The following is a 23,358-nucleotide window of genomic DNA, read 5'->3' as shown; positions in this document are numbered from 1 at the left end:
AAATTGTATCAATCATTTCGTCTGCCTAAATATTTAACTAATGACAGGACTAACATGAATTAAATGACATACCACACTAATTAGGCAACAATCCAACCACACGATAAAAGGCATTTATATTGGCCCATTAACGCTATAAAATGAGATGTTTTATGATTGCAAATGAGACAACGATCCACAACAACCCAAGGAAAAAGATGAGAACAATAACAGGTCGACATAAGGCTATGAGCAAAGCTTAGTTTTAGTTTTTTATGTTGTGTCTTGTGTACTATTGTTTGTCTGTTAGTCTTTTTATTTGTTAGCCATGGCGCTGTAATTTTATTTTCGATCTATGAGTTTGAATGTCCCTCTGGTATCTTTCGTACCTCTTTTTTAAACAATCGAATAAGTTATTAAGGTTCGTGATATGATAAAATGTGAAACAATGCTGTAGAAAAGTTAAGGTCTGATGAACGTTTCTACTTCTAACTGGGGGAAACGAATGATCAATAAAAAATATTTCTCGTATACCAGAGTTTGACTAAAAAACTTAATATTAATAAGGATGATTTACCTCGTCAAGTCCGGAAACAACTGGCTTCGAATGTAGTGAAAACATATCATACAGTGTATATCTCAGATGTTAGTGGTCGTTTACTGACTATACAGTATGGATTTTGATCATTGTCGAAGGCAGCACGACGACCTACAGTTTAAAACATTGCTTACATTCACATGTTTTTATTCCGATGTATACTTATCTCATTGTTAACACCACATCGTCTTTTTGCATATTAAAACTGAGGTGGCAATATCATCCACGGGATCTAATTAGACCCTTTCATTTTGGCCAATGCTCACAACATTCATACTGGCTTGTCCTTCCAAACGTTTAGTCTGGAACTTACCTAGTAAGGCAAATAATTCTAGAAAAAAATATAAGTGCACTGATTAATGTGTCATGATTTTTTTTCCTATTTTGTGTTGACAACTATCCGATTAGTTTTCCTAAGTTCTCAACATTTGTGTTATCGGTGACTACATAACAAAAGTGCCAATTTATTTGCACTATTGGAGCTGGTACTTCCAATGGAGTTGCTCAATCAAAACAAATAGAAAAGGAGAATGTTGGATCTTTATTTTTTAGTAAGCAATAAAAACCAATCCTGAATATTTGAGATGTAAAAAATAATCAAGTTAATTTTTACTTTGCACTTTATTTTTCAAGAGAATAGAAAAGAATATCAATTGACAAGTTCAACACGTTCACTGTTTTAATAAGAATAACTGATTCTTGGAAAATGTTCTACCTATCAATGATATCTGTCTTTGAAACTGTTTGAAAATTATATCCCATTACAAACGAAGAAACATTTGATTCCTTCATTATTTCCCCGAGACACATTTAAAATTCTAAATACGTCTACTATCAATTACACGTCTTTACGTGTCATATAATTATGTAACGTTAGACATAAGCCGTCTTGAAAGTTCAAATGTATTTAAGGAATGACAATAATATTGTTTCTGTCTATGAAGAAATAACCTAAAAAATGTGGTGCACACTGTTAAATAACCCGCTACGCGCGTTATTCAGTGTGCAACAAATTTTTTATGTTATTTCCTCATAGACAGAAAAAAATATTACAGTCATTCCTTAATTCAATTCTAAATTCCATTTTTAAGGAGTAATTATAAATTGTGAAGAAAAAAACGTGGGTGACGTCACGGTCACAGGAAAAAAATATGTTTATAAGCTGATGGTCAAAATACTTTAAGCCAATCAGAAGAAGTGTAACATCCAAAATACCAAGATATCTGAATATCAAAAAGGTTTGACTGAAGTTTAAAAAGCATTGTCACCACGAACATGATTTTTCTCGTGCGACAGTAAAACTTAATCTTCAGCGAGGTTCATGACTGGTTTTATGTGCAGCAAAGACTAGTTTGGTTTGAAAAGGGAGCATTACGTCCGATGCTTCTTTTAAGGAGAGGGCTATGCTTTCTTTAAAGCTTTTCGAAATAACAATGTGTTGGTCATAAGGATGGCTGTTGCTAGTCAAAATGTTCTGTTTTCCACATTCCTGCAGCAATCAATAATCAATCAAGGTTATCAACACGGGTAAATTGTCAAAACTAGGCATCAAGTCAGAACAATTTCATGTTTATAACTTCCATTATTTTGTTTTGTGCTACAATGATACATGCACGTTTTGGTATATACAATGTATCTTCAACCCCTGAATTGTGTTTTTCAAAATTGTATTGTTAAAATACATCGGGATGATCCCTCTTGGCATATATAAAGGGATTTCGAACTAAGGCTTTCGCTCGTGTTTTAAAATATAAACAAATGTTGTTACTTTACCGTAACATTCACTTTCATCATTTATTTGTTATTTATCAATATACATTGTTATTAAAATACATGTACATCAAATGTATCACTAAAATATGCTTTCTGATTTGTTCCATAATAAAATCCATATGATCTTATGTTTCCATCGCGAATAAATAAGTTGTCTCTTCTTATTTAAAATTTTTAAAGGAAATAACTATTTTTTTCTTAAAATGTCCTGTACCAAGTCAGGAAAATGGCCATTGTTATATTATTATAATAGTTCGTTTCTGTGTGCGTTACAATGAACATTATAATGTTGTGTCGTAGTTCTCTTGTATTTGACGTGTTTCCCTCAGTTTTAGTTTGTAACCCGGGTTTTTTGTTTTTTTTCTCAATCGATTTATGAATTTCGAACAGCGGTATACGACTGTTGCCTTTATTTATACATTAGATTTAAGTAATCGCATTTTTGGAATCATTTAAATCCAAACGGAAAATGGAGAATCGCAAGGGAATATTCAGTTTTGACATTGGAAATGCTAATCTTCCAATGAAATTCTGTTCTTTCCTGAAACAATTATTAAGAGAATTCCCACATGGATAACAGGTATAGGATACGAACCAGCTATACAACAGCTGAAATAAAAATCGAAATCAAGATAGCAATATGATAACGACAAATAACAAAAGCATTATGCAGTTTCAATAATGTCTTTAATTTGTAACTCACTGGGAAGATGCCAAGATGTAGAATAAACGATAATTACATCTATATACTGGAATCTGAAATTAAAGGACTAGACTAAATATCGTGCCAACATAGGAAATCTGTTCACACAAAAAATGACGAGGAGCTCCAGTTTAGAATTGACAACATTTTAACATCTATTACAAATATACTCAATAAAAATAAAATATGTAATGCTTTAAACCAAGAATGCAAAACTTATAATAATAGTTATCAAAGGTACCAGGATTAAAATTTAGAAAGCCAGACGCGCGTTTCGTCTACATAAGACTCATCAGTGACGCTCATATCAAAATATTTAAAAAGCCAAACAATCACAAAGTTGAAGAGCGTTGAGGATCGAAAATTCCAAAAAGTTATACCAAATACGGCTAAGGTAATCTGTGCCTGGGATAAGAAAATCCTTAGTTTTTCGAAAAATTCAAAATTTTTTAAACAGAAAATTTATAAAAATGACCACATTATTGATATTCATGTCAACACCGAAGTGTTGACTACTGGGCTGGTGATACCCTCGGGGACGAAACATCCACCAGCAGTGACATAGACCCAGTGGTGTAAATAGTTATCAAAGGTACCAGGATTATAATTTAGAACGCCAGACGCGCGTTTCGTCTACATAAGACTCATCAAAAGTAGGTTTATTTTTATTCATTGACTACAGTTTAAATTAATTGAGGGACAGTTTTATTTTCATTCTTTGGTAATATACTGGCGTTAGCAACTGATGCCATAATTATAGTACAAAAAATATAGTACCAGTCAAACACAACGAGACACTACAAATGCAGTCCCAAGAAAAAACTAAAGATTTTTTATTGATTTTAAACATTTACCAACTTGACATGATTTAATGTATATTTTGAAAAAAAAATTTAATGTTCAGCAGAATAATACAAGATTTTTGCCGACACAGTTTCACTTCTACATAAATTTTCTTGTTTTATTGTTCTATTTTTACATTCAAGGCAGAAAACGACAAGTTTAATAGAGAAACAGTCCTTGAATCCTGAAATATGTAGGTTCTTTTTATTCTTATTAATACTAAAAAAGGGAAATCAGAAATGTACGAAACTTCAAGATACCAAGGATAACCTTAAAGGGGCACTAGCTGTCAAATTCATGGTCACCGATTTGACTCAAATTCTCATATTTTATTTATAACATTTTATGTAAAACATTTGTTCAAACTATCAAAAGTCTAAAGTAAACAATTAACATAGAATAGGGTTAATAATATGTAGTTTCGTTTCGTGTGTATTTTAGGCTAGACTACATCTAAGTAACTATCAAGTTGACCTCAGATGACCATATATTAAGCGATGTTAACATAAATATAGATATAAATAGATTAAGCCAACACGTGCAATTAGATTTTTATAGGTCTGTTTAATTTTATTTTAAAGATTTAACATTTATGTTTTTCGTCGTTTTTACATTGTACCTGTGGAAGAAATTTTTTTGTGGATCGAATCAGCCATCAAATGAGTTACCTTTGTTTCTCTAATTTTTTTAACTATTTTCACATTTCCTGACCGGTGTGAGAAAAATATTTCTCTTCACTAGTGAAAAATCTGTTCTCGGCAAATGATTGGTTGAAATTTAATTTTGACGTTAAAAATTATCTTGTTTTCTTCCCAATTTTCTTATTGTGACGTCATGAAAAAAGGCGACCATGCCTGATAACGTCACATCAAAAGTACACAACTTTCCTCAAATCTTGGAAAAGAAAGGATACAAATCATTAGAGAAACAGATTCCACCACTGGAACTCGTGTAATACGGTATATCTCCTTTCTCAACAGTTAGAAATTAATTATTTAAAAAGCTCGGCAAGTCTCGCGCTTTAAATATTAAAATTTAACTGTCTCGAGTGGAGAAATATCGCAATACACTTGTTGCAGTTGTGGAATCTATATTTCACTTTCAATGTTGACATTCTTTTCCTTTAAATAACCAGTACACGTTCAATGCATGCGTTGTCCATCAAAGGGGTTAAATTGAAGTTCACATGAATATCGATTTAATGAGGTCGAATTATTCATTTGCAAGTGAATAATTCATTATCAAAGTAATTTAGCTTAATTTGACAAAATTAAACCATATTGGCTGCTAAAAGCGAATAATTGTTCCACTATTTCCCTTTCATTATTGATTGAACAAAAACAAAGCATACTTTAGATTTTAAAATATCTCGTAGCTGGTGGTCCTTTAATGGAACAAATGCAATAGGACCGCACATTTATGTCGGAGAATGGTAAGTTGAACATGTTATATGATGTACCTTTTCTTCAAATAAGCGATTTCCTGTTTGACTTGGTATATGAGAATCGGTCAAAACCACGAAATATGTTACAAAAAATATACAGATTGAACTGTTTATCAACCTTTTGAGTCTTGTTTTATCACATTCCCTCAAAACTGAGTACAAAAGTGTTAAATACAAATGTTTCTATTTTGAAATTTGAAAAAATGTAAAATCCCCAAAATACCGAACTGCAATGAAAATTCAAATGGAAAGTCCGTAATAAATTGACAAAATGAAAAGATCACACACACTTCACGAACGAATGGATAACAAGTGTCATGTTCCTGACTTGGTACAGGCATTTTCGTATGAATAAAATGGGGAATTAAACCTGGTTTTATAGCTAGTTTTACCTCTCACTTGTATGACAGACGCATTTAATTCCATTACGAGGTTCCTTAATTTTCGTTTTCTTTAATTTTCAGTTAATTCATCTTTATTTTTTATATATTTGTCCATTAATGTTTTATTCTTTATATTCAAGCACCCCATAATTCTCCATTGTTTATATTATTGGCGTCTTATTCAGCATATTTTCCATATGATAACCCTATACAGTCACTCATGAAACCATGTTTCTGAAGGATTCTGAGTGCAATTATATAATTGTTATTGGATTATTATTTTAATCACATTCCTCTAATATCTTGACATTTGCAAATTAAAATTGCATTGTTAGTGTTATTGGCCATTCCTCCATGAGGACATGTGGTTTTAATTTGTAACAAGACATGCGTATGCATAGCTTAATGCAGTAATAATATTAGTTATCAATAAATAAACAATTTTTCACAAGTACCATAGGAAAACTCTCCAGTTGTAATGGTTCAAATGATTAAGTAGGGATTAAAATTTGCATAGAAAATCTTTTCTGAATTCCCGGAGCAGGAAATGAAAGCATATACAACCGTAATATCAAGAAAATGTTAAAACACTACTGTCCACTAGGGAAATTTAGGTTTAATGTAACATCGATACTTGGATGAATATTGATTAGACTTTTCTACACCAAAGTGTCATTTCTTTTGATAGTTTGATTGCTTTACAAATATGTAAATGCTATACAACATTTGTTTCAACTAGTTCGAGCTTTAACTGTTCTTTTCTAAGAAGATATCATATATCGATATCGGAAGATGTGGTATGAGTGCCAATGAGACAACTCGCCATCCAAGTAACAATTTATAAAAGTAAACAATTATTGGTCAAGGTACGGCCTTCGGCACGTAGCTTTGGCTCACACCGAACAGCAAGCTATAAATTAAAGGGCCCCAGAATTGCTAGTGTAAAACCATTCAAACGGGAAAATTTGATAAAAGAGAGAAAAAGTTGCAACAACTCTACCATTTCTATTATACTGTAAAAAGTTTGATACAGTATTTTAAAAATTTCTCTTACCATGATAGGCAGTTATAGTCGTACTATCACATCGTTAACTTGATATATAATAAACATTTTATCAACCAGATTTCTTTCCGAATCAAATGCAAAGTCAAAAATATTTTTATATAGTCGATTACAATTATACTACTTATTATGTCTATAATTGATTAATTGCATATATTCAAATATATTGGGTCTTAAAGGGGCACTCAAAAGCTATCAAATTCATTTTTATCGATTTGACTCATATTCTTATATTTGATTTAACACAATTTATTCATAAACGTATATCCAAATTACAATAATTCTGAAACACACAATTAACAATGAAAGATCAGTGTTTTGTGTGTCTTTCCGTTTTGAATGTTCCTTTGAGTTCCAGTATTAATGTTATTTTATTTCATAGTCTAGACGCCATCTAATTAACTTTCGAGATGACATCCGGATAATTTCACCGGTCACATAACCCAATATAAACATTAACAGAAATATAAATAGATAGCGACCTCATGCAATTGAACGTCTCTAAGTCTATTTGATTTCATGTTCTAGGTTAAACAAAATAGATAATCGTCGTGTTTACCTGTAAACGAGTGATATTTTGTGGATCGAATCAGTCAATCTAATCACCTTTGTTTCATTTCCTATTTTGTATTTTTTTTCTTCTTTTTAATGGCTAAACACGAATACTACATGCGTATCCAACTTTAATCTAAATAAGTAAATTGAAGGTCACATGAATACGGATTCAAAAAGTCGAATTATTCACTTGAAGTGAATAATTCATTAGCGATTTTTCTTAGCTTTTAAAAGTGATTTTATTATTGTACTATTACACTTTCATTAATACTAGAACAAAATAATCATATTTCACTTTTTTTTATATCTTGTAGATAATGTTCCTATAGGAAAAGTCAGCCACTAATTGTTCTTTTAACTGGTTGGAATTTGATAAAGTGTATTGTTCTGCTATCATTTAGCTTTGACTTGACAAATTAGAATTTATCCAAAAAAGAAGAAAAAAGGCAAAGGGAAGACAATAAAAAAAAAAATCTTGACCTCCAGAAAAAAATGACTTGTAAGTTTCACATTAATTTCAAATAACAATAACATAGATTTTAAAAAAAGGTAAATGCGTTTTTTTTAATCTTCTGTGTTAATTTTTGTTTTGTTTTATTAAGATATAAAATTCTGAATTCTTATTTCATTTAAAAACGACACATTTGAATGTGCTGAAAATTTCTTTTCTTTGGAAGTATGTAATTATCAATAAAATTGTGTATACACATGTAACCCTTTCTTTGTTTTTTTTAAACTTTTGCAGTACAGATACTGAAATCACTTTTGAACGAAAATGGTGTAAGGTTTACCAGCAAAGACCAGAAAGCCGATCTTGCAAAGTTGGTCAAGGAGAAGATAAGTTCATCAAACCCATTAAGAGGTAATTTTATTTTACTGATTTTTATATAATTATTTTCTTTCATAGACAAATGAATCTTTTGTGGCATTAAAAATGCTTAGATGCGGTCTCGAAGTAGCATGCAAACCTTTTGAGTGAACTTGCATGTTAAAATCTCACTCCACTGTGTCAGTATAGTCTAAAGCATGTGAAATATTCATTTCTCCCAAAGAAAAATACAACTTCCCGCTGGACCTTCAACATTGATCAATCCATTCATATTTATACGATTGCTTTCATTTACATATTTGTCAATATTCATATTTATTAAGTTCTAGTCCTGAAATTTGAATATTCACTTTCCTTCGCTAGATATTTAAAAACCAAACATCCATCCAAAAGGATAGTAGTGATTCTTATCAAATATTCAAAATATCAAAACACAGAATAAATCAAAAGGCATAAATTAATGACTGCGTAAACTTATTCACTCATGTTGTAAAACATGCATACATTTGTATCTCATTATTCAGATATAAGTTATCGATAACAAACTTTATTTTTTTCATAGAAATACCTTCCCAATGTGAAAGTGAAATGGAGCAGAGACACAAAAAGTGAGACATAGAGGAATCAGCTCAACATGACTTTGTGAAAAAGAAGAAAATAAAGACAATTATAATTAAAAGAACAATATTCTTCACTTTTTACAGAATACCATTTGACTACAGCAAGCACTATCTTTATACAATCTATCTTCATTTTCTTGAAATATTGTTGATATTATTTGGTGTTCATTTTCTCATTCACTATAATATGTTAACTGTTTTGTATATACTTCTGAGTATTTTATGGGAATATATTTTAAGAAACCACCTGATATGGTCAGCACGTCCACAAGCTGAATGTTATAACATAGTTTAAAAACACTGTAAAAATATGTTTTTTATATCTTCTTATGTTGACATTAAACAAAATATGTAATTTTTTTTGTTGTGCTTCAAATGTACCACGAATGTGACAGAAAGAGGTAATTTTATATCTTTCTTAAATAATTATTTCTCAATAATAATACAATCACTAATCTATCAATTATCAATCACTTATCCATCAGTAATCGGTCTTAAATCGATCAAACTCCTGAGAGAGTTTGATCGATTACTGATCGATGACTTCGAGTCATCAATCGAGTAATGATCAAATATGATCAATTAGTGTTCGATTACCGATCTGATTGATTAGTTAAGTCTGGATTTAAACATAGAAATCAATCTTTGAAATATTCACAATACATACTTCTTACATGTACATGATCTATCATGGGATCTTCTTTTGTAATTTTATAATATTCATGTAAAAGAATATATTATTTAGGTAATTATACCATGATAGTACACATTTAGATTAGTACTAATTAAATCTCTTTGTAGACTTGATTGTGTCTATAATGCATGGATGTAATGTTAACTGCTCCAGCGAACATGTTGGATATTAGTGTCATCAAAAGTGTTTATACAAACGTATTAGTTAACTTCTTAATCAATTAGTGTTTTCAAAATTGTGCTCAATATGCATACATATTGTAGTCACCCTAAGATGGGTACAGTAACTGCTTGATAGATGATACAAAATATAACAACGAGAAACCAATAGTTTGCATACAAATTACTCATCAAAATCTGTTGTGATCTTTCACCTATTGACTTTAAAATCAGTAGGTGTGTTTAGCATGTCAGTGTCATCAAATCTAGTTTGGTCAAATTTAAACATATGGTTAACAAAAACCCAAACGAAACCAACGTTTCAATCTTTTAATTTAAACTGTGACATTTTGAACAAAAATATGAGAAGTTCTCCCATGCCTTAAAGTAAATGTTCAGATGAAGTTTGAAAGATATTGTTTTGCCTCAAATGTGTTTGTCCTGAATTGCAATGTTGACACCCAGACAACTGACATTCATCATATTATATCAAAGTTCGATCCAGTAAGACGTACATAATTATACATAGCTTCAAATGCTCTTGTTTCTGTACTTTGAAGATTTTAGAACTTTGACTTTAAGTACAAAAGTAAATAAATCCGGAGATAATGACAAAACCTAGTTTCCACGAATATTTTACTTTCAATACACAGCAGTAAAGTTAAGAACATTGATACAAAGAATATACTCTTTGCGTATTCAGATGGTAATGCGAAATTAATTCACTGTATAGATGGTTCGATACTCTAAAAATCCATGATACGAAAAAATAAATTATTGTAACATATCAAAAAATTATTTTACATGAATGCTCTTTTATTTATTCTGAAAAATCATTTAATCTTATTCCATTATATTAATTAAGTAGCATGCGTGTTATTGCCGTAGGAGATTTTGTATCAATATAACATAATCCTGGAAAACAAAATATCAATATAATGGTTAGTCTATTAAAATATTTATTTTGATTGCAAATCTGATTTACTCAAAATCATAGACGTCAATCATAGAATTAAATCTTTGCTGGGGTCTCTTAATTATTTCTAAGCTGTTTAAAATAAAAAATTAAAAAATATACTGTAAGGTGACAATCCCATGTGAAGTATTTCATTTAAGACCTCGAAACCTCTATTACATGCATTTCAGTCTGTTTTTAGTAATCTTCCAGTCGACATATACTTCTGAAGATCTCCACTCATGTTTATTACCACTGAACTTAATTTTGATTGTATATCTTCCTCTTGTGATGGAATTTCCGGCTCTGGTATGGCATCAGTCACATCACGTTCTTAATTGCCGACCAAGCAGGGGCTGTATAGCCAATCAAGGTCGTTAAAAACTTCCATCATCATTCTCTGTTTGGCTCCAATTGAAGTGGCAAGCTCTTTAACTCCAAAAGCACTCTGTCATTGGCCTTGCTGAAATCAAGTGATTGATATCTTTAAAATCCGAAAGTGCGTATTGTGAAATTGATAAATTTAGGTCAAAACAAATTTTGGTACACAGTGTGTCAAAATAAAGGTCAGAAAACAGCCGAAGGCCACCAATGGGTCGTCAATACAGGGATAAAATCCCGCAGCCGGAACCGTGCTTAAGCTGGCCAACTAAATAAAAATGTGTACAAGTAAAGTGATAATGGAAGTCATCTACAATTTTGCGGTTAACTATATTAACAAAATATATTATACATATGAATGTACTGGTTTTAAAGTCCTGTGTGTGTCGGAAATTGCTAATATCTCAATGTCAAGACTTAATAGTACTTGTTTTGAAATAAGAGAAAATTTGCATTCCAGATACTAAATATACATGTACGGTCAGGAACTTGATGTTCAGTAATTGTCGTTTGTTGATGCGGTTCATAAGTGTTACCCTTTTTATATTTGATTAGATCGTTGGTTTTCCTGTTTGAATGTTTTTTTCGCCCTTTATTGCTTGCTGTTCGGTTAGTTCTATAATATATGACTTCGGAGTTTCATATCATTTACATTCAACGTTTTTTATCGGATTTTTTTTTACTATCAATGTTGAAAGCCGAAGTCGTATAGGATCTATGTCATTTTCTCGTAGTAAAATTTTAAATTAATAACCCACTGCCTAAACAAATAAAACTATTAGGAAAAACTTATAAAATATGAATGCAAATAACTTCTTACCACATTAATAGTTTAAAATAATGTTCCTAAAGCTGGGGTCACATATTCACGAGTTTTACTGCCGTCCTTGACAGGACCATTCCCGATTAAAATTTATTAAAAGTCTGATCAAGATCCTATGAATTGTGGATGGAAATTCAAACTTTTAATAAAATTTGTAAAAAAAAAAAAATTAATCACGACAACAATCAGATATTCTTCAGGAAGCGTCGAGATTCAACCGTTTCCAAGCGAATTTATCCCGATAATCCCGTTCTAAATCCGCTTCTAATCCGATTTGTATCTTTCACCAGGTAAAATTCGACCGAGTCTGTCACGACTGCGTCCCGATTCTACCGAATGTAATCCGACAGAGATCAGATAGTGACAAGACAGTGAACCGACGCTGACGGAAGTTATCCGTTCGAAAACTGTCGGCATACTCGGGATGATCAGGTACTGTCGGAACGTAATCCTATCACGGTCCGCTCTATCGCATTGCAAACGGCTTTGTCTGGTCTCAGTCGTATTGTATTCTGTAATTGTCGGGACTCTGACGTGGGTATCATTGACGAATTTAGAATTAATAACGGGACTGTTTCGGAACGGTTTCGGCAAAAACGGTTCGCAATCGACAAGATCTGGATGCAATCTGGACTCAATCGGCAGAAAAACAGCAATGAAAAATTTCTCCAGATCATTCCCGTTCCACAGGAACCGTCCCGAATACACAGAACATTGTTAGGAATTCGATCCGATACAGCAGAATCTGTCACAACATAGGCACGATTGTAATCCGACTAGACAAAATCGGCTGAGTTTCCCCGAATGTTACGGGACGCACCTAACTCTCGGGGTGCTTTGCCGAACTATTCGGACCCTTCCCGACCAGTAGGAATCTGTTACGAACTAAAACGATCGCGTTCAGACAATAATAGGACATTCCAGATAATTGAGGATACTAATCCGACTTTTTCACTTCGTGTCGTATCGCTGTCTGATCTCAAACGGGAGCAATAATCGGCAATGTGTGAACCCCGCATAATCCATCACTTTTATCCTCAGTTGACAAATAATTTTCTTCTCGCCATTTTATTTCAAATATATGTGCCGATTCATAATTTTAAGGGATTCGTGAATGAAACGAATTTGACGGTAATATTTAGTGTCAATTTTGTATGTAACGTACGAAAACATGACCTACAACTGCAAGTGTCATGCAATTATAGTTATATCCATAAAAGGTGGTGATAAGATACGAAATACGAATGGGGTTTACAGAATAGAGAAAAATCGGCAAAAACATAAGAAATAGAAAAATTTGGGTTCCAATTTTTTTTTAAATATGCCCCCCCCCCCTCCCCCCCACAAAAAAAGAGGTTTTTTTTTCAACGCCCATCGACTTTATAGCGCGCTTTGTTTTACGTCACATAATACTAGTACATGTACAACCATCGTCACGTGTTCTTACGAGAATTTGAAAAAACGACATGACAATAAAGAATACCTTAGGTTTTCCATGGAAAAGCTAACAACATCTGGAGGAGTAGCAAGTGAAGAGTTATCAGCACTCACGGGTATTCCGTTCACTCCTGTATCTAACAAACGTCAAGGTCAACGTTTGTGTCTACATGTACCATGCTGGTCAAATATTGAAACAGTACGATATAAATCCTCTTTACATGAACTTTGGGGAAATACTCAGGCCAATTCCTACAATTGAGGGAAGCGAGGCTCAGATGGAATAAAACAGTCTTAGTAAAGAAACCCAGATTTACCAGTACCCCGCTGAAGGTATTCTCTTCATCCTCATATATATGAAATCTCTCTCTCTCCAATGAAATGTGTATTGAATTACAGCCGATTTCTTTGAGAATGTAGGCAAAGGTCATATCTTTGGTAAGCTTGTTGGATGAACCGTTAAGTTATTATTATTTCAGTTATATTACCCACCTTTCGAAGTAGCCTAGTCCAACAGACAGATAGATCGGTTATCTAAGAGTCTACTCTTAAAAGAGGGAAGTTTACCTGACCAAATAATGACTTCATGGTTCAGCTAGCAAGCAAGCAAACCAAAGATATTACCTTTACCTACACACCAATGCAACCGGCTGTAAAAGATTATAAACTTATTTGTCTTTTAGCGTAAAATTTCTGAATCATTAATGCGAAAAAAATTTCCTTTCTAGACCAAAAAAGACGGAAAATCAATGTTCCAGAAAAAAGCCTTGAAGGGCTCAAAATAGGATTCCATAATTGGGTTTGTGAGTGCAAGGTAGTATGTTAGAGACATAAAAGGATTGTACGAGTCAACAAAAGGGGCGAAAAGTCAATTGATGAGGTTTGTTAGTGGAGTTGTGCGTAAAGAAATAAAGGATATCTTAAAACCTTAAATAACTTTCCCACTTTGTATGAAGGCATATATTCCATCTATAACAGATTTAAGCTGGACCCACACTGTAAAAATAGTGCTTAGAATTTAAACGTGTTGCAAGACTTATGTGCTTAGGAAAGTGTTTAATTTCTAAGCATTAAAAACTAAACATGTTTTGGCTCTCAGCACTTCGCACTAAACATGTTTTGGCTCTCAGCACTTTGCAATTAACATGTTGTTGAGCTAAACATGTTTAGCTACATCGTCAAGTATATGAAGCTAAACGTGTTTAAATTCTAAGCACTTTCAATATTTAGACACTTTCCTAAACACGTTTAGAATTACAACACATTTAGGCTGAAGACGGCATGCATACCACGTGCTATTTTTTGAGCGGGAAAAAGAAACAAAGAACCCGAAGTCAAAGGCCACGCTGTTTACTTCTGACCATAACTGACCGTAAATTAACTTTTTCAGAAAGGTAAGGAGTTATAATTATACTGATTTTTATTTTGTACTGCCAATTTTAAATGATTATTGCCAGTTATAAGTATTATTTACAAGTACACTACCGTATAGTCAATGCAGGAGAAGAAAAAGGGAGAACCATCCCACGAAACAAGTGCTTGCAAGAGCTTTTAGTGTTCAAACCATCTTGTGTAAATATGAGTTGTTTAATGTTCTATCATGCAAGCTAGCACTTATTAAACAGCGTAAATGCAAGCAATGTCAGAAATATCGCAGAAAGACTAAGTCAGGATGGCAGGTCGCATCTAGATTTCGATGTGAGAGTTGTGATGTGTCTTTGTGTAGGGACGATACGTCAGAAAGGGATTGCTTTAATTATGTTCTTGGAAAGGAGTTTGTGAGGACAATTTTCATTTGGTACTCCTCGGCAGATTATAATTGAACACGAAGGGAAGCGGAATCTGCCGAGTGCATCATTTGCCAAAACAGTGTGATATCGAGTTCATTGTTTTAGTAAGCACTTCCTAAATGCACAATCAACATTTGCTCAAAATAAATAAAAAGATTCTTGTTTTTCTTCAATAGTTATAAGCGGTTGTGCTTTCTTATAGTTTTATTGATATGTATTGTTTTATTCTAGATGAGAGAAGTGCAGAGGAAATCATTTGACATCTTGACATGCTAAAAGAGGAGATAATGCACAGTAGCAACTATATTGCTAGGTAAGAATCCGAAGTGTATTTGATTTAAAAATGTCAATATATATTTGATCAAATGAATGATATTTAGCACGAAAAGAAGTTTTATATTAAACATATCAATGGACTCATCAGTACATTTATATAAATATGCTTTTATACCACGGTTCTAATGTTGTTATCTTGATCTTAAATCATGCATTTACTTTTTGGTGTTGTAGTTCGTTTACTTATATTTTTAGATTAATTCTACTTAGTTGCTTATCAATATTTTTCTATCTTTCAGGCCAGTGACCAGCAGTTGGGTACTAAGAAAGGAGAAGCTCTTATTGACTTGTAAAATGAAAACAGGACATTTTCAAATTGTTTTGATTGGTCAATATTATGTTTATGTACGTTGATATGAATTTATGATTTTATGAGTTTATATTTGATTGTGTTCAATGATTAACTGGAAATAAACAATTACATAAATTCCTTTGCTTCATATGTTGTAATTTTGTTTTTAATCCTAGAATTAAAATTGAGAATGGAAGTATATTAATAATTTCATTTCAAAAGTTCTAGACTGTTTAATGAATATTTGAAATGAAGAAAAAATGCAATAGTCGAATGTCGACAATTGAATTAAAGAAAAACTCATTCAGATTGAAAAGGTATTAGTCACAATCAATTTGATTTTGAAATTCAAGTTTCTTAGTTTGATGCGTTTGGCTCCTTTTGTGATGGTATGAAAACCGTGATGTAGTATTGAGAGCTATCATACGTTTTACAGTCTAGCCTTCCGGAATATTAGTTTATTTGGGGTCAAATGAAGTAACGGCTAATCGCACTAAAACGATAAACATGTTTCGTCACGACCCTTTATGGTCTAAACATGTTTACATTCAAAGCACTTCACAGCTAAACGTGTTTCCTGACAAATCACTTCAGAGCTAAACATGTTTCCAGATACAACACTTTACAACTAAACATGTTTACAGTCTAAGCACTTTTTAGCAAAACATGTTTCTAGTCTAAACACTTTTCATCTATACATGTTTACAGTCTAAGCACGTTGTAGCTTGACACGTTTAGGCTGTTAGCACATTAAATATTAAACATGTTTAGATTTAAAACATGTCAAAAATCGGTTTCACAAATGTGTTTAGGAAAGTGTTCAGGCTCTAAACACAATTTTTAGAGTGCAGACGTTGTCCGACTTTAAGAAATCAGGACCACTTACATACAACGTATAAAGAAGTGCTATATATATAACGCGGAAGTCAAAAAAAGCTACGTTGTGTAAAGGAAAAACAGTTAATTTAAAACCAAAAATAGGAACAGCAGTTGCAAATCTCCTTCACGCTAAGGCTCCAATAAAGGCTTCCTTTATACCTACGCTAGTATCTACCCAGTTTTGGCGGGGAAATTGCAAGCGAGATACTATCTAACAGATGTCAAAAATGAGGATATGAGGCAACCCTTGTCGCTATTGATAATATCAAACGCGATTTTTTCATTCGGCTGCAACATCTTGCAAAAGAGGAATTGAAGAGCTCACAAATGTCAACGACAAATCAAACATGACCGTCATGGACAAAGACATGGACGTGTCGAATGCGGTAGCAGTTTCAGTGCCAAACCATCTGACTCGGATGATACATTCTCTTATGAGAATCAAATGAAAATGGATCTGAAGAAAGTGAGAGCTATAGTACAGAGGTCGAGGACAACGATGAAGATTTTAAAGATGTTGAAAATGATGGTATTGCCGAGGCATCAGATAACCAATCCATACATGATGTGTCAATTCGATCAGACACCAATCCTTCGTTGCAACCAGGTGTCACAATGTGTTGGGATAACATTGGTAAAAAAGTAATATCAAGAGAGCCAACCCTTACTGCAACCAACAAGTACATCAATATGGCATTTAGTTACATGCCTTTAAATCGTGTTACAACGACAAACCTGCCATGGTAGTTTGACGATACAGTAAAAAAGCCATAGATTTGCCGCATGAAATTTTCTTTCCCAGTTAATCAGATTTTAAAAACGTCTAAAGCAGAACAGAAATTATTGTTGGTCTTATCATAGGACGTCATTTAAAACGGTTTAATGACAATTTTAGCAATTCATTATACCTCACGTTGTTCATGACCATTCTGCAGAGTCTGCTCATAGAAGTGTGCTCGTCAATTTGGGTGTGTTTGATGTTAACCCATCTTCAACACAAGGTGTCATAACCAAATATGAACATATTCAACCATATGTGTCATCAATAAACGGAAAACCTTACACGAGGGTTGGGAAATAGACCTGCCATTAGATCTCCTTTACGGGCAACATCCAGAAACCGAAGAAAAAAGGCAACAGTAGTATACCGCTGTTCAAAACTCGTAAATCTATGTACAAAAAACAAAATCGGGGTAACAAACTAAAACTGAGGGAAACTTATTAAATATAAGAGGAGAACAACGACACAAGTTTAAAATGTAACAAACACAGCAACGGACTAAGCATTAGACAAAATTCGATGAGAATAACAAATATAACATCAAAACCAAATACATGAATTTTGGATAGGAAAGTACCGTGACACATCTGACGAGGCAAAATAAAAACAGAGGGCGATTACGTGCATGAACTGACTCGAGAATTATGACAAGTTCATGAAATTACCAGAGACAAGACGAAAGAAGCAAGCGACAAGCAAAACCGCTAGTACGATAACAAGGCGAGCGCGCGACACTACCATGTTGGGGTACCAGTTTTTTTTTTTTTTTTTTATCTTTAATCCAATTAAATCCAAAGGAAAGAGCCCAAAACCTAAATGCCATTGGGTGGTCCATATTTTATAACCGAAGTGTACTCAGATTTAATCGATAAAACGAAGAGACATTGAGAGTCAAAGGACATCATTATACATCATGACTGGTTAAAGCCATATCTTGGACATGTCGATAAATGGCATGTGATTGAGTCATCAAATCCATCAATCCAGAAATCTGATGAAGCTGTCCCTGAAAAAGAAGACAAAAATGTAGTTAAAGACTCGACGTCGGCATAAACCAGCTTATCACAAAGATTATGTCGAATAATTGAATTAGTTGACTGGATGTTCAAAACTAACTAAATATGTTGGATTTTTATTATAATGTTACTAACCTTTTAACTTTGAACTTCATAGTAGTTCCAGGCAATGTAGTCGGTGGAATCACCGTAGCTCTGGTATCAATAATCCCCTCTCTCAACGTCGGTTCATAATTAACCCATACTTATATTTTTTTCTTTTCTTTATATATATATAGACGAATACATGTATGGTATGTATGAGGACATACGGAACTCAAGACAATTTGAAGAGGCATATGAGGTATGCGCACAACGTTAATAAAATTAGATGCAGGTGGTGCCCATACGAAGTATCGTCCAATGTAAGGTTCCGGTCGCAGCACTGGTATCGTTATCGTGTGGAACAGGCTGAACTGATGAAAGAGAATAACTCCAGGAATTATAATGGTAAAACGGAAAAGGGAGAAAATAAGGAGCACACAACAGCTGTGCAATCAACAGTCAACAACATTTATGGCAAAAAGAGGAAGAAATAAAGTAGCTTTTTAACGAAAGAATTCCCCAAAATATTGCAACACCAATTTCTCCACTAGGGATTCCATCTCCAGTTGACACAGAATTCGAAGAGCTGGTGGCCACTATAAACTGACATCAGATAAAGAAAATCAGTTGTTCAGTGTGTCGCTGTTAGAGAAGGATGAATTATTGGTGGAGTGTGTGAATAAAAAGGTGGACACAACTAAGGAGAAATCAAACACATCATCTGTGGTTTCTACGGAAACAGAAGACCAACCGACTGAGAAGGAAACAAGAACAAAAGAAGAGGACGTAATGGAGATCGTGGAGATAGAGGAAATGAGAAAAGGAGGTAATGATGAACCGGACACTATCCACACTACAACAATAGAAATACCCGAAGAAGTGATACAGAAACCAGAGGAGGATATCCGGTTAGTAGAAATAGACGACACACGACCTACCCCTTGATATCTACCGACTAAAGTTAGTGACAAATAAAAAGTATGGCAGGGTACATGACCATCGACACTATTTAGTTCCAGAAGAAAAAGACAAGGAAGATCTTAGACATGTTCTGGCATGCCCGCCTTCGTTGTATAGTCTGGCGGAAGAGGCTGCATGGTTGAGTCACCTTAGAGAGCAGGAACGGCGGAAGGGTGTTACATCTACCACAATACCTGACGGGTATTCAGGCCTTATTCGGAAGGTGTGAGTTGTCTGATGAAACCATTTATTCCCTGACAAACCATTCGGTACCGGATCGGATATACCAAAGGAAAGGAAAGTGTCCGCAACAGAAACACAGACAGAAACAGTACATTAGAGAACAACAGAAACACCTGAAGTGGCGATAGACTATGACATTATTGCCTGCAGAATTTATAAATAGTGATACAATTATAATATATATTGGATAAGTTGCAGTGTGATTTTTAAATTTCATAAATAGGTTTGGGTAGAAAGATTGTAAAAATTGAATATTATCTATACTATTAAACGAGAAGACCTCATTTTGTGTGTCGCTTCTCTTCCTTCCACAATAAATCAATCATCATGCCTCTGTGTCCTATAGATAACATGATTAGTCGCATTTGTCATCCATTCTTATGATTATTAAGATTGAGTTATTTTGGGAGAAAAACGACAAAAAAGAAGTCCGGATATGATTCCGTCATGAAACATGCACAAATACAACCAATCGTATGATAGATAACAAAAATGAAAAATAAACAAGCCAATCAGAGCGTTCTCTATATCATGGTGTTTAGATCGCAAGAACCACAACTATCATACCTCCTTATAGAGGACAATTATTTTTCGCGTTTATCTACATGTAAACTACGATTATACTACTTTAATATATAGAGACTCTCTGTATTCTGTCTACTGTTTTCTTTGAAATTTTTACTATTTAAGGGGTTATATCAGTTGCATATATCTAAGACTACTATAACACACTTTAATATATAGAGACTCTCTGTATTCTGTTAGGGACTTTTGCTGCAACTTTAGTATAGAAAGTCCCTGATTCTGTCTACTGTTTTTTTTTTTTTTTTTTTAAATCTTTACTATTTAAGGGGTCATATACCACTTGCATATATATTAAAATAAGTAAACATGTCATCACAGGCTTTTTCCTATTATGGATAAACCTGAAAATCATAAACCACATTTTCTCAAATTAAAATATATAAATAGAGGTATTGATTTTATTAATTTGTCTAGCATATTCAATGACTCTTCTGTCTATAGCTTAATACCTCCATATTTTGATAATATAGAACAACCCATTATTTCGTATTCTTATAAAAAACCGAGCAGAAATTTGATTTTCAATTATACGTCAATTACAACAGACGTCAATATAGAAAATAATGTTCCTTCCACTTGAGATTGCGAAACATCTAGTTTTAAATATGTTCCCTATGGTCATGTTATCACAGGAGACCTCAGCATAGTCGATGACCGTGAAGTCATAACTTTTCTAAAGAAAGGACCGAAATACCGTCCTCCATCTAAAATAGATTGGAAACAGTGTCGTCTGGACATTAAAGACGCTCTGTCTGCCTATTGTAAAAATTGGTGCAAACGTGAAAAATCCGATAAAAAATCTTTAGACAGTTATTTGAATAAAATCATGAATACTGTTGATATTCGAATATCTCATTTAGAAAACAATTCTGAAATTAATAATAGGAACCATGATATACCCATTTCTAGAATAAAAAACAAACTCGAGGTACTCGCAGAGCGGTTTGTGTTCGTACCGGCAGACAAGGCAGCAAATAATGTAGTGGTGGTGTGACGCATATACTACACGAAAGTTCTTCAAAACGAAATTATCAATTCCTCTACATTCAGGTCAGTGCGCACCACAGAGAGTCAAATCGTTAACAAGCATACCACTGCCACTGCCCAGCTTAAAGCATCTTCCGAACATTTGAAAGTCCCTACCATGTACTGGTTACCGAAATTACACAAAAAACCATTTAAATTCCGTTTCATCTCCGCTTCGAGTAAGTGTTCTACTACTAATCTATCAGTGCTTCTAACCACCTCCCTTACTACTATCAAAGAACTGGTTATTAACTTTTGTAATAAAGCTTATGAAAATAATGGTATTAATTATTTTTGGAGTGTTAAAAATTCTTTAGAGGTTTTAGATAAAATACATGCTTTCAATGGTCCTTACAATTATGTTGACAGTTATGATTTTTCTACTCTGTACACTACACTTCCACACAATCTTATAAAGAAAAAGTTTTTGAATTTGATAAAATGGTCTTTCGAAAAATCTCATCGTAATTTTATTTGTTGTAACTCGTTTAAGGCCTTTTTCTGTAACGAAAAAGGAAAGTATGCTAGATACACTTACTGGAAATGTGAGGATATGATTGAAGCTTTAAACTTTCTGCTTGATAACATTTATGTACGTTTCGGCGATAAAGTGTATCGTCAGGTAGTAGGTATTCCTATGGGCACCAACTGTGCCCCTTTAATAGCAGATTTATTTCTATATTGCTATGAATCTCAGTTTATGACCAAACTCAGTAAAGACCCATCATTGTTACATTTGGTTGATACATTCAAAAATACCTACCGTTATCTGGATGATATTTTTTCGTTGAATAATCCAGAGTTCTCTAAATATACTTCAGAAATTTACCCAAACGAACTTACTTTAACTAAATCTAACAAAAACAGCAGCAGTTGTCCTTTTCTAGATTTAGACATTTCAATTTCAAACGGGAAACTTCACACTAAAATTTACGACAAAAGAGACGATTTTTCATTTCCTATTGTTAATTTTCCTTTTTTAGACGGCGATGTGCTTTTGGCTCCATCATACGGTGTTTATATATCGCAACTCGTTCGGTTTGCCCGTGTGTGTTCTGATGTCATAGATTTTAACGAACGTAATCAATGCATCACTGGTAAATTGTTGTGTCAGGGATTTCGATACCATAAATTACTTAAAACTTTTACTAAATTCTTTCATAGATACAAAGATTTGATAAGTAAATTTGGCTATACCTGTAGAAAGCTTATTAAAAATGGTATTTCACATCCTAAATTTTATGGTAATGTTGTACTTAAAGAGAGGAAATCACTATGTGATCCTTGTAAACTCATCGAACCTTTAAACCAACTTATAAGTAAGGGTTATCGTACCAATATTGTAATTAGATTTCTGAATATAGTTCACATTGGCACTAATATTGATTTTGTCATTAGCAAATTAAAACATAACTAAATTTCATTATCTTTTGAGGCGAGATGTATAGAGACACAGACACGTTAACTTTTGTTTCTATAGAAGTCGCTCTTCACTATACTACTACCTGTCGATACATTTATTTTTGGCATTGCACAAGTCATGTCTTCTTTGACTATTAATGACGTTAAAATACTAAATCCCTGTGATGTGTTTTAGTCGATTTTAGTATCTGATGCATGATTTTTTACTATTAATTGGTTTTGGCTTTTAACTAGCTGTCAGTAACTGCGAATACTCTCAAATCGTATTTTCTTGTTAATTCGACCTGTTGATACTGTTTATAATGCTTTTTTTGTTATTTTTTATTTATATGGATCTTGTCTGTACACCAGCTTTGATTATTTGTAATATCCTCAATTTTTCACTTATTCTTACAACATTTGTATAAACTTCAAGATTATTAAAAACCGGTTTTTTTCTATAGTGAACATTGATTGGTTAAATATTTCTCAGTGTGTTTGAATTTGTTTGTCAGCTTTTTGGTCATGAATGTTTGTCTCTAATATTTATTTAACTGTGCATTTGTATTCAGATATCGCAGATCAAATTTATTCGTTCATTGTGTAATCATATGTTTTTTGATTGAGTTAAGTCTGCCAATTGATATTTTATCGTATGTTTTTCTATGTTGTGATGTTATGCTATTGTTTCGGAAAAAGGGAGAAGGTTTGGATCCATTAAAACGTT

This window comes from Mytilus galloprovincialis, chromosome 4 (assembly GCF_965363235.1).
Source record: "Mytilus galloprovincialis chromosome 4, xbMytGall1.hap1.1, whole genome shotgun sequence".
NCBI lineage: Eukaryota > Metazoa > Mollusca > Bivalvia > Mytilida > Mytilidae > Mytilus > Mytilus galloprovincialis.
Note: the sequence above shows the minus strand (reverse complement) of the source record.